Genomic DNA, 18477 nt, shown 5'->3' with positions numbered 1-18477 from the left:
GGTTTCTTGAGGATAGGATTCACTACTCTGCTTATACATTCACCTTGGGTTATTTACTTGGTGGGGTTTTTTTTTTCTTTCAGGATGACTACATGGCCTTACCTCCTGAGGACACAAGTAATCTGGGAAGGTTGTCAGTGCAGGACAATCCCTATCTATACACACAGCCTTAATACACAGAACATGGGCTCCTGTCAGATAAATACTTGTTTGTTCTTTGTCATGCATCCACAGATGGCTGGGCTCAGAGTGAGCAGGCACACCCTAAATCATGTGTTTACAGCCTATATAATTTTTGGCATACTACATAATTGGTTACTAACCAATCACAGTATTACAAGCAGACAATATACATTCACATTAGGATGTGAGAAAAAGTATCTACAACATTCTGTAATTTCAACAGTTAGCACAGTCTCCAAACTAAACACACAAAAAACTTTTCTGATCTAAGCAGTAGTACAAGCAGATACTATGTTGAGGTAAAATAGCCATTTTATATCTTGGCAACCATCTTTTATTTTATCCAGCTGAGACATCCATCACATCTCTGTATATTTGCTGGAGCTGATGGCTCTCGTATATCTATAATAACTTGCCATGTTAACATATAGGGCAAGGTTTCCCTAACTTTCCTCAAGGCACCTTAACATTCCTGGTTTTAAGAATATCCATGCTTGTGTACATATGGTATAATCATACTGATTGAGATACTAATTAAGTCATCTGTGCTTAAGTTCAGATATCTTTGAAACCTGGACTGATGGGTGCCTTGAGGGTAGTTTCTATATTAGATGGTATTTTTTTTTTATTTTTCTCTGTTTATTCTACTGACATTTTTTTTGCACAGAAGCAAAGAGATCAGTAAACGCTGTTAGTCCTACAATATATATCCTGGTGTGTAGTGGGTGGAAGGCCTTCAGAAATACATCTGTAATTTTCACTTTAACAGAATATAGAGCCTGAGCTAATCTGTAGCTGTGCTCTTTGGTTTAGGCTAGTGGTTTTTTTTAGCCTCGGACCTCAAGTCACCCTTAGGGCTATTTCACACATGCTGGTTTTCACCTGCTGACGAAAAAAAAATTAAAATAAACAGACAAAACCGACTGCATTTTTTTGCCTGCAATTGGTACCTTTCACATGCAATGGCTTTGAGACGTTTTTAATGTTGTGGTTTTTTTCATGCATTGGGCATGCGTACAGCAGTACAAGCTCAGAAAAGCCGGCAGGTGTGTGTGAAAGGAAATATTGTAACATATACTTGACTGACTTGTAGTGACGGCATGGCAGCCGTCCTTGTCATTGGATATTCCTGGCTGTAACACGGTGACCAAAGGGCCCATCGGTTTTCAGGCTTAATTAAAATTAACACACGGCAAAAAAAGGCAGGTTGTTTTTTTTGCTGGCAGGTGAAAACTGGCTGATGTTAAATAGCCCTAACAGTCCAGGTTTTAACATTTTTCATGCTTTAGCTCAGGTCACTAAAGCTGGGGTACACACTTACCGATGTGTGTACTTAGCAATAAGATACCTGATGGGCCAACATATTGGTAGGCCTGTACACATTACATGATCTGGTGCCCGATAGGTTGGGCACCGGCTCCATTCACCTGCTTGGCGGTGGCAGCTGGGTTGTTCTGTCAGCCCTACATGCAGGCTGATGGAACGACCCTGATGGACTACCTGCGGGAGCACGCATGGTCGTTCATAGCGGGTACACATTTGCCGGTGTGGATGATGGTCTAATGTGTACACTCCTTTCACTCGTACCACATTAATTTTGATTTAACCATCTGTGCTCAACCATGGATTGCCTAAAAACCTGGAGAGTTAGGGTGCCTTGAGGAACGACTTTGGGAACCACTGTTATAGGCAATTGGTTGGTTCTATCGATTTACACTTCTTGTCCTGTTAATTCCTGCAATACATTTTTAACAATTGAGTGAATATAGCTATCTGAATGTGTTTGGAACTCTCCAGTCCCACCTCTGTTCAATGTGTTTTAAACGGTACAGTTGGTAATGTGTCTTGTTCTGTTTTATATTGCAAGGCGACACACAGACACCTCTCAGATCTCGAGTCCAGCCTGCCGAGGACCCGAACCCTGTATCCGTTCATGTCAAGTCATGTGCGCAGTCTGGTGTCCCAGGGATGTCTGCCACCAGTCCAGTGGTTCTAGATTTATCTGCCACTAGTCTGGTGGTTCCAGTCTAGTCTGTTGCCAATCCGGTGCTTCCTGTGTCTGCTCAATCTAGTGTCACAGAGGTGACTGCTGTTCAGACTGAGGAGGTTAAGGTAATTTATGCCTAAGCCAATGAACCTTCCAGCTGTCAGTCTATTTATTTTGATGGGGATATCACTCATTGTATGGCTTTGATACATCAACAGGCTACTCAATATGATGAGTCATCTAATGTAACCTGCCAGGACATAATGGCCTCCTTAATGATGAGGTTCAGAGGAGAGACTCTGATGTGGGCACACTCTTCAGCTAGTTTCACACCTGCCGATTTGACTGGGTGGCAAAAAGCCGCCTGTTTTCTACTTCAGGGTCCATAGGGGGTCCACAGGGTTGACCTTGGGGTATAGCTGGATCTGGATCCACGGGCACCACGCAGTTAAAGCTTTGCTGCTCCCAGGATGCACTTGGGTCCGTCCTCCTCTATACCCCGCCCCGGCCACAGGCACCTCAGTTTTAGTTGGTGCCCGGCCGGAGTCGGGTCACCCTGTCGCAGTGGGGCTGCAGGAGCAGCCCCTAAGCTTTATTTTAAAAGATAATTTTTTTATTTTTTTCTTCTTTTTTTACACTTTTAGAGCGGCAGCATCAGACTGTCCTTTAGGACGTCCACGCTGCCGCTCCTTCTCCCCGCTGGCGCCGCGACGCCAGTACAGCTCTGGGGATCGCGGCGGGACCCCAGAGCCTGTACTAGCCGGGCTCTGGGGACTCCCTTGACTGCTGCCGGACGCGACGGGGATCAGGTAAGCCGCGGGTCGCTGCGGCCCGCGGATACTTTAATGCAGTCAGGAGCCTCCGGTCTCTGGGGACAGACCGGAGGCGCTAGCGGCGGCGGCGGGCTCCCCCTCAATTGAAGAATACCCCGCGTGTCCGCTAGACCACCAGGGTATCAGGCTGGTAGCGGGACCGGCAACCCGGGGGTTAATTGCTAGCCAGGGGAGGCAGCCTTCCCTGTCTAGCGGCTCCTCCCCTCAGCTCAGCGCGCCTTTCAACTAGCAGTCTGGCGTCGCTGAGCTGCTCTTATCTCTCGGCCACTCCTCCTCTGAGGTCTCCGGCGGCCATCTTTACTGGCACATCGCAGACTCCCAGGCGGTATCAAGTGGACCGGTCCCCCTGTGTACCTCTCCCCTGCTAAAGGACAGTGTACACAGCGCTATAGCCCTCCCAGACACTGAATCTGGGCGGTTGATTGTAGCGGAAGGTGCAGTGAGTATAACTTTTCTGCATTGTATGTGACTATTGCTAGTGCTGCCTGTCTGTGACTTATTCTCCTTACTGTCAGCTTATAACTATCCCTTTCCTTCTCCTACGGCCCGGCAGGTGTGTGGGGGAAGGGCGTTTTTCTGAGACCCTCACATATATAAAACACGTATTTGTGGGGTCAGTCACATACTGTTGTGTGCTACACAGTACCATATCTGGGCTGTTGTTTCGCATACTGGTGAGTGCGCGGGTGTTAAAACCGTAATTCCTCTGGTGATACCTATTTCTTGTGTATTTACGGTATCATGTCGGATGAGGAGACTGAGCGCTCTGTGGCTCCTGTGTTATTTTCCTGCAGACGCTGTGCTGCTGGAGTTGATGGGGAGGACTTATCTCAGGATGGTCTGTGCGGGCGGTGCCAGCTGGTACCGGGCCCCTCCAACCCCCCTGTATCACAGGACCCTCCTTGGGCGATGTTTTCACAGGTGCTGGCGTCTATTGCGGACCGGTTATCGGTCCCATCAGCGGTCCCTTCTAGGGCGTTACCGCAGCCCACCATCCCCCATTCCCCGAGGGTTCCACAAATGTTGCGGTCTTCCCCCGGGGCCCAGACTGTGGGTCCTTACTCGGGACTGCCTGTGTATGTGCAGTCTTCCCCAGGGACGTGTCAGTCTGTAGTGCCTTTGCAGAGTGTTGCTCCGACGGCTCCTCCGCCTTGGGTGGATGTTCTATCCAGCTCCGTACAGAGTCTGGCGGCTTCATCCTCGGCGTTTCAGTCTATGTTGCAAGGTGATGTGCCACCAAGGGTGTCTAAACGTCCGGTTGTGAGTTCACTAGCTGCGCAGTTGTCGGACTCGGAAGTGTCCTCAGATGATGGAGAAATCCATGAGGACTCTGACTCTGATGTCATGGGGCAGGAGGTGGAAGCTAAGTCCTCCATTAATGTTCCAGCCTTAGTTAGGGCGGTGCGGGCTATCCTACATGTTGAGGATGATGCGCCGGCTCCTAGGTTGAAGTTTCCTAATTTTAAAAAGGCCAAGGTGACCTCATCTGTGTTCCCCCTGTCTGATCAATTATCGGATCATATGGCGGCGGCCTGGCAATTACCTAGTAAGAGGTTCCATCCACAGAAAAGGTTGGCGGCGAACTATCCTTTTCCTGAAGCTCATTGCAGGAAATGGGAAACTCCGCCGGCGGTGGATTCCCACGTTACCCGCTTGATCAAAAGCGCGACGTTGCCATTGCCGTCTATCTCCTCTTTGAAGGATCCCACGGACAGGAAGGTGGAGACTTGTTTAAAGTCCATTTATTCTCTTTCCGGGGCGGTGGCTCGCCCGTCCATGGCTATCTCCTGGGTGGCTAAAGCCATTGAGGCATGGGCCAATGCCTTGGAGGATACCTTTCCTGATGAGGCTCCGGATATCCAGAGAGCGTTAGTGGGACAGATGCGGGATGCAGCTTCCTATATTGGGGAAGCGTCTTTGGATGCCAGCCTGCTCACTTCTAGGGTGTCGGCTGCAGCGGTATCTGCTCGGCGCTCCCTGTGGCTGAGGTCCTGGAGGGCTGATGCAGATTCAAAAAAGGGTCTGGAGGCTTTGCCTTTTAATGGTGATTTACTATTTGGTCCGGATTTGGACAGAATAGTGGATACTTTGGCTAAGTCCAAGTCGGCTTTTCTCCCTTCGGCCTCTGCGCCGGCTAAGGTGAGGAGCTCTGCCTTTCGGTCCTTTCGGGTTCAGGGTAATGCCAAGGGCCAGTCCTTCCCGAGACATTCGGCGACCAAGGCCGCACCCAAGCCCAAGAAGCAGGCATGGAGTGCTCGGCGCCCTTCTTCCAAGCAGGAGGATAAGCCTGCTGCCTGATGGGACGGGCCTCTCTCTGGGGGACCCCAGAGTGGGAGGCCGACTTCTCCAATTCGCCCAGTGTTGGCACAATACCACCACGGATGCCTGGGTTCGAGAAGTAGTCTCTCAGGGGTACGCCCTGTCTTTTCGGTTCAGGCCGCCCCACCAGTTTTTCTGTACGAGTCCTTCTCTGGACAAGACCAAAGCTGGTCAGATTCAGGTAGCTATAGAATCCTTGCTACAAGCAGGGGTCATTGTTCCCGTTCCGCAGTCTCAGCGCGGGACGGGGTACTATTCTACTCTGTTTCTGGTACAGAAACCCAATGGTTCTCATCGCCCTATCCTGAATTTGAAGTCTCTGAACAGATACCTCAGAGTTCCCAGGTTCAGGATGGAAACGTTACGTTCCATCATTCTGGCGATGGAACCCGGGGATTATATGGTCTCCCTCGATATCCAGGACGCATATCTCCATGTGCCCATAGCACCGGCACATCAGCGGTATCTGAGGTTTGCTATCCTGAAACATCACTACCAATTTCGGGCGTTGCCTTTTGGCCTTTCCACGGCTCCGAGGGTGTTCACCAAGGTGATGGCGGTTATGGCTGCCCACCTTCGGGGTCAGGGTCTACGTCTGTTGCCGTACCTGGACGATCTTCTGCTGCTGGCGAGCTCCCCGGAGGTGCTTCTTCGACATCTCCACCTGACCATTGCTTGTCTTCAAGCACACGGGTGGTTGATAAACTGGAAGAAGTCCTCCCTGATTCCATCACAGCGGATGGTTCATTTGGGAGCCCTGCTGGATTCTCGTCAGCAGCGGATTTTCCTGACTCCAGAGAAGGTCTCCTCCCTGCAGCTGCGGATACACAGTTGCCTGAGCAGTTGCCGCCTGTCGGTCCATTCAGCTATGAGAGTTCTGGGGTCCATGGTGTCGACATTCGACATGGTGGAATTTGCCCAGTTCCATTCCCGGCCCCTGCAGGGGCTGATTCTATCGGAATGGAACGGGTTACCTCACCGGATCCGCTCTCAGATGCTGGTGTTGTCCGCGGAGGTTCGGCAGTCTTTGGCTTGGTGGCTTCAGACGGTGCATCTGGTCGAGGGGCGCCCCTTTTGGATCCCGGACTGGGTCCTGCTCACGACGGATGCCAGTCTTCGGGGTTGGGGGGCAGTGACCGGCTCATTATCGCTTCAGGGTCGTTGGTCCGCGGAAGAAGCACTTCTCCCCATCAACATCCTGGAACTGCGGGCTGTGTACAGGGCCCTGCAGTCGTCCGGCCCCGCTCTTCACGGAAGGGCGGTTCAGGTGCAGTCCGACAACGCCACCACGGTGGCGTACATCAACCACCAAGGGGGAACTCGCAGTCGGGCAGCAATGTCGGAGGTGTCTCGCATTCTTGCTTGGGCGGAGTGTCATGTTCCAGCGATCTCGGCAGTCTTCATTCCCGGAGTCCTCAATTGGGAGGCGGACTTCCTCAGCCGTCACGATGTGCATCCCGGGGAATGGTCGCTTCACCCAGAGGTGTTTCAGCTACTCGTGGACAGGTGGGGGCTGCCGGAGCTGGACTTGATGGCCTCCCGTCACAATCACAAGTTGCCCGTTTACGGGTCAAGGACAAGAGACGCAGGCGCCTGTCTGGTAGATGCTCTGTCGGTGAAATGGACGTTTCACCTGGCGTATCTGTTTCCTCCGATATCCTTACTTCCTCGGGTTCTGCGGAAATTCAAGCAGGACGGCGGCACGCTCGTGCTGGTGGCTCCGGCGTGGCCCAGACGTCCTTGGTACTCCGATCTGAGGTGCCTCTCCATCGACGCTCCGTACCTTCTTCCTCAGCGTCGGGACCTGTTGTCTCAGGGGCCCTGCCTTTACCCGGATCTGGGTCGGCTGTCTTTGACGGCGTGGCTCTTGAGACAGCCGTCTTGAGGTCTAGGGGTTTCTCCAGTTCAGTGATTGGTACCATGCTTAGGGCACGCAAGCCTGCCTCCGCGCGGATTTACCACAGGGTGTGGCGCACTTATTTTCAATGGTGTGAATCCAGAAACTATGATCCGCAGGTGTTCCGGGTTTCCAGAATCTTGGAATTTCTTCAATCGGGTTTGGACCTCGGCTTACGCCTGGCCTCTCTGAAGGTTCATGTGTCTGCTTTGTCCGTGTGGTTTCAGCGACGGATTGCTACACTGCCAGATGTTTACACCTTTTTCCAAGGTGTTCTCAGGATCCAGCCTCCCTTCGTGCCTCCGGTGGCTCCGTGGGACTTGACGGTGGTACTGAGGGTCTTGCAGGGTCCTCCTTTTGAGCCGCTTGAGTCGGTGGAGCTCAAGTGGCTGACGTTTAAGACCATTTTTCTCCTGGCAATTGCTTCGGCCAGGAGGGTTTCAGAATTGGGGGCGCTTTCCTGTCGCCCTCCTTTTCTGATTTTTCACCAGGACAGGGCAGTGCTCCGCACGCGTCCTGAGTTTTTGCCCAAAGTGGTTTCAAAGTTCCACATTAATCAGGAACTTGTTGTGCCAGCTTTTCAGTCACCTGATCTTTCGGCTGGTGAGGCTTCCTTGGATGTGGTCCGGGCACTTAGAATCTATGTGGACCGGACTGCTTCGGTTAGGAAGTCGGATTCTTTGTTTGTCCTCTTTGGTTTTCACAAGAGGGGTTGGCCTGCCAACAAGCAAACGATAGCCCGTTGGCTTCGTTCAGTTATTTGTGAGGCTTATGCGCAGGAGGGTTTACCTGTGCCAGCCTCTGTTAAGGCTCATTCCACTCATTCTGTGGGTCCCTCTTGGGCTGCTAGACATGGCGCCTCCGCTGTTCAGCTGTGTAAGGCGGCTACTTGGTCTTCAATTCAGACGTTTTTGAGGTTTTATGCGTTTGACACCTTCGCCTCTCAGGATGCATCCTTTGGGCGCCGGGTACTCCTTTCAGCACAGGAGCGTCCCCGCCCTTAGTTGAACTGCTTTGGGACATCCCCAAGGTCAACCCTGTGGACCCCCTATGGACCCTGAAGTAGAAAACAAGAGATATGGTAAGAACTTACCTTTGTTATCTCTGTTTCTACGAAGTCCATAGGGTCCACAGGGCGCCCGCCCTGACGCACCTGGCTTCAAATGGGCTGTGTGGCTGGTCACCGGTTTTCCGTCTCCCATTTCTGTGAGTATGGTTTCTTGTGTGTTCCAGTCTTCCTTCTCTCTGTTTAGTCTCCTCCTCCGGCCTTAGCTGCTTACCAACTGAGGTGCCTGTGGCCGGGGCGGGGTATAGAGGAGGACGGACCCAAGTGCATCCTGGGAGCAGCAAAGCTTTAACTGCGTGGTGCCCGTGGATCCAGATCCAGCTATACCCCAAGGTCAACCCTGTGGACCCTATGGACTTCGTAGAAACAGAGATAACAAAGGTAAGTTCTTACCATATCTCTTGTTTTTTTGCCGGGTGTGAAAAAAAGATAAACAGGTAAGCAGTGGGTCGTTTCACACGGCCCGGGCACAGCATGGTTGCCATGAAACAGCCAGGAGTATACACTGAGCAGGACGGCTGTCGTGCCGTCCCTGCACGCCAGTGGTGTATATGAAACAATGTTTCCTGTCACACACAATGGCTTGTGCAACAGCAGCTGCTGCTGCGCATGCCTAATAGATTTAAAAAACAAACAAACAAAACACATTAAAAGTGGCTCTGACAGCCTGAAAAGACCCATCCGACCAAAACCGGCAGGTGTGTAACTGGTCGAAAGACCATACATTGCAAGATCTTCATGCATTATCTAGGGCAGTAAACATGAGGGTTAATCCACCCTCTGTTCTTTCTGACCTAAATGCCAGCTTTAACATAGAGTCGTCTGAGAATTCCAAAGTAAAAAGCAAGAAGAAGAAAAGATGACCCAGAGAGGGGCATGAAGTTAGAAAACTGTTCTGTTATGCCATTTTTCCCCACCACTATGGATCACCAGGCCTCATGTGTGCAGCAATTCTGGAACCTGCCCGAAGGCTTTTCTGACTTTGTTCTGCGGCCAAGTGTCAGGTGATTCATCTTTCATTATCAGCATGGACAACACCTGACACCTGCCTATTTAGTCTGCTGGATCCCAGCACTCTCTGCTGAGTCATGAATGTTTTCTGTGCTAGATTTGTGATCTTCTGATGGGGACACTCTTAAATTACACAGGTTCCTGGGCTGGCTCCAGTGGAAATTGGCAGTCTGCAAAAAACTTGTGAGAAAGCTACAAAAGTATCCTATTATACTGGAGCTAAAACCTGGGTTTTTGAAGGGTTAACACGGGCAGCTCCCTGGTGTAAAAGGGGAGAGGGTTGGATCACCGGGTCAAGTGACCCGGCAATTCAACCCTGGTAACTAGCAGGGCTTAACACGGGCTTAGCCCGTGATACCCTGCTGTGAGAACAGCACACTCCGGATCACGATGACCTGGAGTGCGCTGCTAGCCAGCCGATTGGTCCGGCTTCAGTGGCGCTTGGAGATGACGTCATCTTCAAGCGACCACTTTCACTTCGGAAAAGCTGGTTCTATGCAGACCCGATTCCGGTGTGAGCGGCGCTGACTTGGGAATATCCCGAGTCGGCGCCTGCAAAATTCCGGGTCTGATCCGGATAGGAACTTCGTTCCAACTCCGGGTCAGACCCGGAATTTAGGTGGAAAAGGGGTATTACCCTCATTCTGAGCAAACTTGATGACTCATGCAAGTTCATATTAAATCTAGGGATGGCAATATAGCAAGTGGCCATCGATGGTTACTAAGGATATTGAATTAGAACCTCTATACACTCCTGCCTATACCTTCTAATATCCTGCCTATAAACCTCTAAGGATGACGCTATTTTGCATACGCAGTCATATAGTAAATAAAGACTCCAGACCTTGAACCTGTGATTCCAAAGCACAAAGTGATATTTCAAGTAAAAGTACAGTCAGTTACACCCTATGATCTAAGTACAATTTAGCGCAAAGAATTGTACAGACCCAAGTACAGTTATACATACGCAGTGCTCCAGACCAGATGTAGGCATCAGCAAGAAACCCCCGTCAATCAGCATTCAGCAAGAAGACTCAGACTGGGGTCACAACACACACGTTTATACTCTCACAGAAACAGACGACACAATAGAGAGGCTTGTCGCTGATACCATTGGTTCCCAAGGAGGATGCATCTATTGCAGAGCATTTAACAGGTTGATTCAAATAGACACAGTCCAGCCTCTAACAACTGGTTGTCTCTGGTTTCCTGCCTCATGCACATCCTAACAGTTGGTCATATAATGTACATTTCGGTGCTTTAAGGCTCTGCGGTCCATAAGTTGAGAATGCATGTTGCGATCTTCACACTGACGAAATCAGAATGCTGTTGAAAGAGTGCAGATCAGTATAATATCAAACTCGACTTACTTATCATGTATTAAACCTTAGCTACCAAATAACCTTTATTTCACAGCAATTATAATAAATGAACAAACTTGAATCTTATACTTTAAAGCTTATGAGACCTTTTATGTGAATATGTACTGTGTAAGTATTTGGGGTTTGATGTAAAGACGCTAGTTAACTTGGGGCAGATGCGTGCGCATGAAGCTAATAATCAGCGTTTTCATACAGGATCTTATGTATTCGCTAATATGCGACTAGTTAACAGCGCAATTGTGCGTATTAATGTGTGTATGAGAAATGGTGAAAGATGCAATCGCATGATGCTAATAGTAATATCGCCATATGTATTTAAGTGAGTTTACCTAAAATGGCGCTTGGGCGGCCATTTGCAAAATGGCGTCTTGCGATCTCATTTTCTAAAATGGCGTCTTGCGGCCAGTCGCAAGATGGCGTCTTTACAATCTAATTTTAAACTGATCTTGTCTCAGCCAATTATCCAGCTTCGACAGTTACCAACTATGCAATGGATGACCATTGATGGTTTCACTAACCATGGTCATCCCTATTATTTGACTGACTGTCCCATGGGCCAGTAAGGACCTATGCAACTATGCTCTGTGTACCGGCACCTTGTTAAAAAAGAAATAACATTTGGTTATGCTGTGCCATTGATGGTAAAAACATTTGACATCGACCAGAACGTTGTGGGCAACATAGCAAGATCTTAAAAGCCCCCCCCCCACCCCACCATGTAGGTAAAAAAACAAAACTATTTTTTAAGGTGGTTTGCATAGTTGTGGCTGCCTCTGTGGCCCACCGCTCCCTCTGCAGCCAGTCATGCACACGAGGTGGTCCGGTCTAGTCAGGGGCGCAGAGGTGGGCCCAGATATCAGCGGGGTTGATTTGGTGCCAAGCCGGCCCGCCAGTTGATTATAGCTGGCGCACTGGCAGGCAGTAACAGAGAGACAGTGCTGCCGATCGCGAGGCAATCCACTTGCGGACCAGCAGCCAATCGCCAGTGGCAGCTCCTGTTTGGCTTCTGGTCCACAAGCTCGGATTGGCTTGCGACCGGTGCCAGATTCAATTGCATCGGCGCTGTCTGTCCATGTCTGCAGCTGTAATTAGCTGGTGGCCCGGCCCAAATCCACACCTCCTGGCTGCTGATGGCACACAGGGAGAGGCTGCTGGAGGGACACATGGAGGTGAGTTGATGGGTTGGGGGGCATAATGTGTAAGGAGCACTACTATTGTGTGGAATAATGTGTTATATGGTGAACTATTGCTATGTGACATAATCTGTAAAGGGCATTACTGTGTGGCATTATGTATAAGGGGCACTACTACTGCATGGCATAATTTGTATAAGGGGTACTACTGTGTGGCATAACCTGAATGGGCTCTTTGTAGGGATAGCCTGTGCTACAAGTCCCATATATTTTCAAATTCATTCTACAGTATATACTACGTTGTTATTTCTTATTCAGGGTCCATAAGGCTCCACAGGGAGACCTTGGGGTGTAGGTGGTGGTTGAGGACCAGGTACCAGGTTAAAGCTTTCAGCTCCCAGGATGCATCGGTCCAACCCCCTATACCCCACCACCGAGCCAGAGGCACCACAGTTTCTTCAGTGCTTGGCCGGAGTCGGGTCACCATTATGGACGAGAGTCAGTCTAAAATTAATATTCCTGCATTGGTGCAAGCTGTTAGATCCATCTTACTCATAGAAGATGATGAGCCAGCAACTAAATCTAAGCACCCACTATTTAAACAACAGAAAGTGGCTTCAGCAGAGTTCCCTCTATAGGATCAACTAGCTGAACACATGGCTGCAGCCTGGCAGACGCCTGGTAAGAGGTATCCGACCCAAAAACGTCTGACCACCTCTTATCCATTTCCTGTGGCTCATTGTTTAAAATGGGAGACTCCCCCTGCGGTAGATTCCCATGTTACGCGTTTAATTAAAAGGACCATGTTACCTATCCCTACAGTAACCTCTTTGAAGGATCCTACGGATAGAAAAGTAGAATCTTGCCTTCAATCAATATACTCTCTTCAGGGGTTGTTGCCCGCCTGACCATGGCTATTGCAAGGGTGGCTAAAGCTATAGAGAGCTGGGCTGATGCACACTTGAAAACTCTTTTCCCTCAGATGCTTTTAGGGATCAGATGTCTTTCGTCGCTCACATACGAGATGCAGCTTCCTATATTGGAGAAGCGACGTTGGATGCCAGTCTCCTAACCTCCAGAGTCTCGGCCGCGGCGGTTTCTGCCCGCCGTACCCTGTGGCTAAGCTCATGGAAGGCAGATGCAGATTACAAGAAAGGCCTAGAAGTGTTACCCTACAATGGGGAGATCTTTTTTGGCCCAGACCTTAACAAGATTGTAACTACATTGGCGGCATAAAAAACTGCATTTCTGCCTTCAGCAACTACTGCTACAAAGCCTCGAACTACATCTAAGTCCTTTCATCCTCACGGAAAGTCTAAAGATCAGTCCTTTCCTAGGCAGTCAGCTTCCACTAGGGCCACCAAGTCCAGGACCAAGCAAGCCTGGACTACCAGACGTCCTGCTTCAAAACCCAAGAATAAGCCCTCAGCCTGACTGGACAGGCTTTCCTCTGGGGGATCCCAGAGTGGGAGGCCAACTTCTTCAGTTTGCCCAGTGCTGGTGTCAAACCACCATGGATGCTTGAGTAAAAGAAGTGGACTCTCACTGGTACACCCTCTCATTTCTTCTCCCCACCAGTTTTTCTACACAGACCCTCCTTCAGACCCGAACAAGGCCCTACACATCCAGAATGCCATACAGTCCTTGCTGCACGCAGGGTAATTGTGCCAGTCCCACTATCTCAGCATGGCACTGGTTATTATGCTACTCTGTTTGGTTCAGAAGCCGAATGGGTCTCATTGGCCAATCCTCACCTCAAATCCCTTAACAAATTCCTCAGGGTACCCAGGTTCAGGATGGAAACCCTACGCTCTATCATCCTAACTATGGAGCCTGGGGACTTTATGGTATCTCTGGATATTCAGGACGCGTACCTACATGTACCTATAGCGCCCGCAAATCAGCGATATCTCCGGTTTGCTATACTACAGTAACACTTCCAATTTCAGGCTCTGCCCTTTGGACTATCCAAAGCTACACGGGTGTTTACCAAAATTATGGCTATCATGGTGGCCCACCTGCGTGGTCAGGGTCCGACTGTTACCATATCTGGACGACCTCCTGCTTTTAGCAGGATCCCCAGAAGTGTTTCACCACCATCTGCAGCTAACCATTGCTTTCCTTCACAAGCACAGATGGTTAATCAACTGGAAACAGTCCTCCCTGAATCCCTCACAGAGAATGATTCATCTGGGAGCCTTGCTGGATTCTCAGGGTCAGAGAATCTTACTGACATCAGACAAGATCTCCACACTTCAACTACAATTGCGTAGATGTCTCCACAGTCGCCGGGTGTCGATCCACTCAGCAATGTAGGTTCTGGGATCCATGGTGTCCACCTTCGACATGGTGGAGTATGCTCAGTTCCACTCCAGGCCTTTGCAAAGGCTGATCCTCTCCAGGTGGAAAGGGTTACCCCATTGGATCAAAGCTCAGACAATGGTACTCTCTGGAGGTGCATCTGTCCCTGTTTTGGTGGCTACAGACATCTCATCTAAAGAAAGGGTCGTCCCTTTTGGATACCGGACTGGGTACTCCTAACAACGGATGTCAGTCTCCGGGGTTGGGGCGCAGTGACCGGTCCACACTCCTTTCAGGGCCGCTAGACATCAGTCGAATCAACCCTGCCAATCAACATATTGGAACTTTGAGTTGTCTACAGGACCCTCATACTGGCCCAGAACATATTTAACGGAGAACCTGAACAGGTACAGTCCGACAATGCCACAACAGTGGCTTACATCAACCATCAAGAAGACACTCGAAGTCAGGCAGCAATGACACGCTTTCTGACATGGGCCGAGGGTCACCTCCCGGCCATCTCTGCGGTGTTCATTGCGGGATTTCTCAATTGGGAAGCAGACTTCCTCAGCCGTCACGACGTGCATCCCGGGGGCTGGTCTCTTCACCAAGAGGTTTTTCAACTCCTAGTGAGATGAGGCCTCCCAGAGGTAGACCTCATGGCCTCCCGAAACAATCACAAACAAGAGATGCTGAGGCAACCTTTCTAGATGCATTATCAGTGAAGTGGACCTTCCAGTTTGCTTACCTATTCCATCTAGTCTTCCTTCTTCCTCCAGTTCTACGGAAGTTCAATCAAGACGGAGGTACTGGAGGCTCCAGCTTGGCCCAGATATCATTGGTTCTCAGATCTTCGGAGTCTCTCCATCGAAACTCCGTTCCTGCTGCCTCAACGTCCGGACCTGTTGTCTCAGGGTCCTTGCCTTTAACCGGAACTAGGTCAACTGTCTTTGACGGCGTGACTCTTAAGACATCACTCCTCAGGTCCAAAGGATTCTCTAGCTCTGTAGTCAAAACTATCCTCAGAGCGCGTAAGTCAGCCTCTGCTTCGGATCTACCACAGAGTGTGGCATACATATTCCCAATGGTGTCGTACCAGAAGCTACGACCCCCAAGTGTTTAGGATTTCCAGAGTCCTGGCCTTTCTTCAAGCTGGATTGGACCTTGGACTCCGCCTGGCCTCACCGAAAGTGCATGTCTCTGCTCTATCCATTTGGTTCCAGCATAGACTTGCTGCACTTCCAGATGTCCACACCTTCCTCCAGGGTGTCCTCCATATACAACCTCCCTTTGTCCCTCCAGTGGCTCCATGGGATTTGTCAGTAGTGCTTTGTGCCCTGGTCACTCCATTGGTTAACCTGATGATGAGTCATATCAGGACCAATGGAGTGTAATTCTCAACACGGGGGCGGAGTTACTACCCCGATCGGCGCTGATTCCTCTAGCGTGTGCTAGGATTCGACCTGCGGTAAGTGACGTGTATACACTACACGTTTGAATTAAGTTGTCACTTGCCAATAAGTTCACACGAGGTGAACAAGCCTCAACATGGACGTCCTCGGCTTATGACTCATCTGTTGATATCTCAGGAGATCCAGCCAGTGCACGGACTGGACTCCCTTTCACTACACACGGGTATTGCATCTTACTGGCAGTCTATTATGTCTGTTCAGCTCCAAATTGCTTATTAAGGCTGACAGCCTATTGTTTCTTATCAGCCTAAGAATTGCTGACAATGTATTACACCTGGTCAGCTTTATATAGCCTATATAGGCTGACAATTTATTTGTTTTTTTTGGTCAGCCTTTAATTGTCTATTCAGATTTAGCCCATGTTAATATAAACTGACAACAGCCATTCATATATATTTTTTTCTCTCCTGAATCATGGCATCTTGGTATTTGACTAACATGTGGTATTTTTATTTACTGACACATGTATTTATGCTGCTCTTTCCTGTTGGTTTGCCTGTCTATATATAGAGGTGTACTGTGGGATATTAAATCCTACAAATCTTACCGGTGGTTTGTCTGCAGACTAAAGGGCCAATTTAGGTCAGCATGATTATAGCATACAACATTGACTGCATTTAGCACATTGAAAATCCTTATTTACCTGGTGAATACCTTTTGTATCGTGTGCATATGTATGGGCATATATAACGAGAGAGAACATATTTATGTGCGGTTTTTAGCAATTCTGTGGCTAATATAATAAATTATAGATAAGCATTTATTAAATATTTATCAATCTGTATACTTTTTTGTCCAAATATTTATTGATTTAGGATCATATGTGATGTATACTTCTGTTATTGTTATTTTCTATACATTTATATTATAAACTGTGTGCATCACAAGCAAAGTATGCCTATGCATTATCTTTCTTGAAAATTCTATCAATAATCAATTGGACTTTTCTGATGTAAACAGTCCTACATTTTATAACAAGTTTATACCATGTGCATAAGGTAGATCCCCAATCATTTTCAGTGGTGTTGAACAACCTACAGCCATATTTTACTGATTATGCCCAAACCTGTCTGATCTTGGAAGCAAAACAGTAAAAGCCTGGTTAGTACTGGTATGGGAGGCCTTCTGGGAAGACCAGGTGCTGTAGTTTAAAAAATTGCACTGTTTAATTGTGCTAATAGGACGGCACATGGTGTAACTTGCATACCAATATCTGTGGTATTTTTCTATCTCTAAGTATACTCATTGATACTTGAAGTGTGTTAAGTGAATCACAGAAATTTTCTATTCAATATTTTCGCCAGTTAATTTTGTGAGTATTGGTACCTTCTAACATTATTTTATATTACCTATTAAAAGTTATGTTTTAACTTAATATTCATGAATTCTTCTGTAAAGTGTGCCCCAACAAAAAGCCTTACTTTTCTCTTTGTTTTCTAGTGCTTTGTGCCTTCCAGGGTCCTCCGTTTGACCCCCCTGGATTCTGTGGAACTCAAGTGGCTCACAGTGAAGGCTTTTTCTTCTGTTCCCTTCAGAGATCAGACTCCTTATTTGTGCTCTATGGATTTCACAAGAAGGGAAGGCCAGCCAACAGACAGTCATGCGAGGGCATCTAGCCAATGCCTATCTCACAGGCTTACATGCAGACAGGCCTTCCTGTACCGGCTACTGTTACTGCTCACTCTACTCGCTCTGTGGGTCCTTTGTGGGCAGCTCGCAGTGGCGCCACAGCTCAACAGCTTTGTAAGGTGGCCACGTGGTCCTCTGTCCATACATTTCCGAGGTTTTATGCCTATGGTACATTTGCCTCTCAAGATGCTTCATTTGGGCGCTGGATTCTTCTCTCGGCGCAGGAGTGTCCCTAATCTTAAATGACTGCTTTGGGACATCCCCAAGGTCTCCCTGTGGAGCCCTATGGACGCTGAAGAAAATGAGTTATGGTAAAACTTACCTTTGTTAACTCTCTTTCTTCGAAATCCATAGGGTCCACAGGGCACCTGCCCTGACGCACCTGGCTTCATATGTGCTATGTTTCTGGTCACCGGTTTCACATCTCCTTGAAAGCGTAATTCTTGTGTGTACCAGTCTTCCTTCTCTCTACTCCTCCTCTGGCCTTTGGCTTGTCACGAACTGAGGTGCCTCTGGTTCGGAGGCGGTGTATAGGGGCATGGACCAATTCATCCTGGGAGCTGAAAGCTTTAACTGCGTGGTGCCCGGTCCTCAACCACCACCTACACCCCAAGGTCTCCCTGTGGAACCTATGGATTTCAAAGAAAGAGAGTTAACAAAGGTAAGTTTTACCATAACTCTAATTTTTATAAGCATACACTTCACTTTTTGTCCGATATTATACCATCAAATCTGATAAAAATTACACTACACATAAAACCTGATCTTCAGATGTGAGCTGTTTTCTATTGAAAAAAACATGATTAAAAGTGCATACACACTCTTAAAATATGTAATGAATGGGTGGGTAATGGAAAGAATGGGCCGAAGATTGCATAGTTGTGTAACTAGCTTAAATGACAATTGGCAACTCAGGGCCTGATTCACTACGGATCGCTATTCTGATTATACGCATGCAACGCAGTTGCTAAACTCAGCGGTGATCTAAAAATGTTTGCATTCACATTGCAATCGCAGCATGACATAAGGACGTCCACTTCTCCTTACATCCGTATACTTGGGCAACATAGAGAAACAATCGGTAACATCGGACAGTTAGTATAGCCCAGACCTTACTTAGGAATTGCTTACTTCAGCGCACGCTATCAGGCCTCAGACGGTCTCTGGAATCACAGTGGCTAATTTATGCACGCCCATGAAACGGCGTTGAAATGCACTAGCCTGCCTGCGTTTGGCTGTCCCCCCCCCGTCACCACCCACAAAT

The 18477-nt window shown here is 48.6% G+C and overlaps 1 pseudogene; it reads left to right on the top strand.

Annotated features, from left to right (window-relative positions):
• Positions 1-16616: 16616 nt before the first annotated feature.
• On the top strand, positions 16617-16734 carry LOC148538465 (5S ribosomal RNA; annotated as a pseudogene).
• Positions 16735-18477: the final 1743 nt, after the last annotated feature.

Source organism: Taudactylus pleione, unplaced genomic scaffold (genome assembly GCF_031769625.1).
Source record: "Taudactylus pleione unplaced genomic scaffold, aTauple2 ptg000040l, whole genome shotgun sequence".
NCBI lineage: Eukaryota > Metazoa > Chordata > Amphibia > Anura > Myobatrachidae > Taudactylus > Taudactylus pleione.
Note: the sequence above shows the minus strand (reverse complement) of the source record. Positions and strands in the feature narration are given on the sequence as shown.